General features: G+C 40.2%; 1 pseudogene; it reads left to right on the top strand.

Annotated features, from left to right (window-relative positions):
- The first annotated feature begins 1,228 nt into the window (after positions 1-1,228).
- LOC103250783 lies at positions 1,229-1,514 on the top strand (annotated as a pseudogene).
- Positions 1,515-4,634: the final 3,120 nt, after the last annotated feature.

The raw sequence follows: 4,634 nt of genomic DNA, 5'->3' as shown, positions 1-4,634 counted from the left end.
TATATACCATTTTCTATACCCTCCAGCAGTGTGATAATCACTTACTGGGGGCGTACAAGTTCCATGCTTTACAAACTATGCATCACAAGACCACCATGAGATCTGCAATTTCCAAGCAAACAATTCGAATTCCATGATGCCTGTCGTGCTTACATTAAGGTCACAGGTGCACAATTTCAATACAAATCATTCAAAGTGTTTTCCATAATGTTCAATGAATCATTCATATTATACTCTTTGTTCTATACCCTGATTAATACAAAAAACTTTTCTAAGTTAACTCTAGGTTCAATCCAAGTTCACTGACTCCCAATATTTTTAACGATTAATATTATCAACTTAACACTATACTATAATCTATAAGTTTAGTTAAATGACTTAACTATCAGTTATACTATTAACCTATTATGATTTAACGTAATGCCTTATAACTCAGTTAAAACTTATTCTTAAAACTACAAAACTTTACTATAATTCATATGTTTCATATGTCTAAACTTTAATTTTTATATGATCTAGTGATTGGGCTTTAATACTATGCTATATCCTATTAAGCTAATACCTCATCATTAATTCTTTTATAAATCGTATAGTAATTATTATATTTGAATAATGTAGCAAAAGGAAACAAAACAGCAAGCATAAATTTATGCAACTATGAGTGTATATGTATATATTTTATCCTAACAAGTCTACTCTAAAAATCAAATAGTAGCTGTCACACTCTTGAACAAGGAAATGCAGGGTTGCCAAGATGGCGGCCATGGGCTGAAGCAGACAGAGTTTCGGTAATTAATGAAACAAAAGAAAACGTTCTGCCTGGCTAGGGGCAGACAAAACTATCATGGTAATTTAGTTTCTAATCTTAGCCCTAGGGGAAACAGCTTTCGGGAACAAGAGCTGACTACCCAGTCTACCAGGAAATAGAAGTTAAAAAAATATCTAGAAAGAAGTAAAACTTAGAAAGACAGAGAGAAATAATTCTGCTATGCACTTTCCATCAGGTGTATTGAGATTTACTTATAAGTTTTACTGCCATGTATGCACACTGGTCACTAATCACACGCCAATATTATAGGTATAACTGATATCCTATGTCAGAGGCGATCTTCCAGATGGGCCTTTACAGGCCTCAGCCATGTAGCTATAGATGTTGGCTCCCAACAGTTCGGTTCGGACCTGGTACCTCTTTCGTGAAACTGCTGCTGAGGAGATTTCAGTGCTTGCCATGGCTGATGAAAATCCCAAGGAAGGAGTCAAGACTGAGAATAATGATCATATTAATTTGAAGGTGGCCGAGCAGGATCGTTCTGTGGTGCAGTTTAAGATTAAGAGGCATACGCCACTTAGTACACTAACGAAGGCCTATTGTGAACAGGAGTTTGTCAATGAGGCAGATCAGATTCCGATTTGACAGGCAGCCAGTCAGTGAAATAGACACACCTGCACAGTTGGAGATGGAGGATGAAGATACAATTGATGTGTTCCAGCAGCAGACAGGAGGTGTCTACTAAAAAGGGAATCTGCTTCTTTTCTCCAGAACTCTGTTCTTGCAGACCAAGATTACTTTCTCAATTAGAAAACTGCAATTTGGTTCCACCACATCCTGATGACTACAGTATAGTTTTCTTTATGCTTTCATTTTCCCCTTCCCCATTTCTTTATTGTACACAAAGTAACTGATGTATGTGTACCCGCATACTGCAATTTTTAAAACTAAATGGCCAATGGTATGTTTTGATTGGCATCAAGTGGAAATGGGATGGTAACAAATACTTCTGTGAAAATACCCCCTTTCTCCTTTAGTGGCATGGTCATTCAGTTCTTATCTTTATATCACAGTAAGTTATTTTGCTCTCACTGTTTTAACAAAAAGACAACAACATAAGAAAATCCTTGCATACCTTGTTTAATTGGAGAATTTTAATGTCTTTCATTTATCATTGTCAAACCAAGGACAATTTTATAACTTTTTTGTATGTAGCTGTTACATGTAGGGCAATCTGTCTTTAAGTAGGGATTAAACTACTCTAAAAAAAAAGAATCCTAGATCGTTTTCCCTTCAAGTCAAGCATCTTGTTGTTTAAATAAACTTCTTGCAGGGCTCGGTGACTCAGCCTGTAATCCCACACTTTGGGAGGCCAAGGTGAGTGAGTTGCCTGAGCCCGCGGGTTCGAGACCTGCCTGGGCAACTTGGCAAGACCTCATCTCTACAATAAATCAAAAAAAAATAGTAACCGGGTGTGGTAGCACATGCCTGTTGTTCCAACTCCTTGGAAGGCTGAGGCAGAAGGATCGCCGGAACCCAGCAGGTCCAGACTGCAGTGGCCGGAAGTGTGTCACTGCACTCCAGTCTGCGCAACAGAGTGAGACTCCAACTGAAAATAAATAAATAAATAAATAAATAAATAAACTTCTTGTTCAAAATGAAAAAAAGGAAGAAATAAAGCAAAACTAAAACAGGAACATTAATTCTTTCCAAGGGTGCCGAGAAACAAGCCTTTCTGCACTGCATGAAAAATGGTGCAGACTGTGGAAAACCCTTTGGCGTTTCTTTAAAAGTTAAGCATACACAATAGCAAAAACACGGAACCAACCGTGCTGTCCATCAAGAGGACTGGATAAAAAAAATGTGCACATATACATGATGGAATATTACACAGCCATAAAGGATAAAATTATGAATTTCACAGCAACTTGGATGACTTGGAGTATATAATACTGAGTGATCTATCACAGAGACAAAGAACCAAGTATCACATGTTCTCACTTATAAGTAGATCTTGAACAATTATCATAATACTAAAAGAAAGGGATTGGCAGTAGTGGGAAATTGCCAGGGAAGAGGTAGCACACCTCATCAACAAGACTACTTAAATAATGAAGATTTGTACACCTAACCCTGAATTGTATGCACATCTTTAAAAAAATTTTAAGAAAAGTTAAGCATAGATTCACCAGATGATCCAGCTATTTCATTTCTGGATATTTTCCCTAAAATTGAAAGTGGACTTAAGCAGATATGTGTACACCAGTGTTCATTACAACATTATTTATAGGAACTGAGAGGTGGAAAAGACCCAAGTGTCCATGGACCAATGAATGGATACAAAAAGGTCATATCCCATAAAATGGGACATTCTCCAGGTTTGGAAAGGAATGGATGGAATTCTCACTCTTGCTACAATGTGATTGAACCTTAAAACAGTAGGTAAAGTGAAGGAAGCCAGACACAAAACAACAAATAGTTTATGACCCTGCCTATATGACCTTCCTAGAACAGGCAAGTTCATCAGGACAGAAAACAGAATGTGGCCTAGATGCTGGGGATGGGGGGATGGGGAGTGATTGTGCAGCAGGGCAGTTTCTGTTTAGGATGATGAGAACGTTCTGGAAATAGTAGGAATGGCTGCACAATAATTTGAAAGTGCTTGATGCCACTGAAGTGTCCCCTAGAGAGTGTTAAGAGGGTAAATGTTATATATATTTCACCAAATAAACACAGAAAACAAAAGATAGCTCTGTCATGAAGTTGCTGTCCTTCTAGAGACCAGAAGAAGGAAGAAATAACAAAACAAGTGCATGTGTGATGGTGATCTGTGTTGGGAAGAAAACCATACAGGGAAAGGTTCTTGTAACAATCTGGGAACAGTTTCTGGGTCTGATAGTGTGAGGAGGTGATGTCTGGGTAAAGACGTGGAGGAGGTCAGGAAGCAGCCTCTGTGTCTGCCTAAGAGAAAAGTCTCCCAGGAGGAGGGAAAGGGGAACAGGGATGCAGGGCTCAGAAGCAGCAGCAGGCCTGGGAGCTGTGGACACACCCAGAGGCCCATGTCTAAGACAGAGAGAGGCAGAAGGAAGGAACAGAAGGGAGGATGGTGCAGACCTCATGGGGCCCTGAGGCTTTAGGTAGAGCAGAGACATGCCGGGACTTTCCCCCTCACAGGACCCCGCGGCTGCCCTGGTTAGGCCTGAGTGGATCACGGCAGTCACAGAGAGATAGGAAGGCACCACTGAATCCTCCAGGAGGAGGGATGGAGGTTTGAACCAGGGAGACAGGGCTGGATGAAGACATGTTTAGAGTCATGTGTGGAAGGTCAAACCAACAGGATATTTTAATGGTGTGATCAGTGAGGGGAAGGGACAGGAAGGGCAAGGATAATACCAGAATATTCCTCCGAGCACCTGAGGAGGAAAGAGCTGTGTCATAGAGGACTGTGGAGGGAGGGACCTGGGGGAGGATGTTGATTCTGAGAATCCCCCTGTCATCTGAACAGAGATGGGAAGGAGTCAGCTGGATGCCCAAGTCAGAACTTCAGTAGAGGCGTCCAGGCTGAAGACGTTGAGGGTGTAATGATTATAACAGCTTATAATGTTTCTGCAATTTTCTCCCATTTTCTCTGCTTTTATTTCTTCAGTATCACTTACACATGGACAGGATACTGAGATAGTATGACAGAAAGAGAGACCACATTCACATAACTTTTATTAGAGTATATTTTTATTAGAGTATATTATTATAATTGTTCTATTTAATAATAAGTTAGCCAGGCTTGGTGGCTCAGCCTATAATCCCGCGCCTTTGGGAGGCTGAGGTGAGTGGATTGCCTGAGCCTGCGGGTTCAAGACCTACCTGG

The sequence above is a fragment of the Carlito syrichta genome, unplaced genomic scaffold, assembly GCF_000164805.1.
Source record: "Carlito syrichta isolate Samal-C Ts95f unplaced genomic scaffold, Tarsius_syrichta-2.0.1 Scaffold134178, whole genome shotgun sequence".
NCBI classification, from domain to species: Eukaryota; Metazoa; Chordata; class Mammalia; order Primates; family Tarsiidae; genus Carlito; species Carlito syrichta.
The sequence above is the reverse complement of the archived record's forward strand: the minus strand, read 5'-3'. Positions and strand labels throughout refer to the sequence as shown.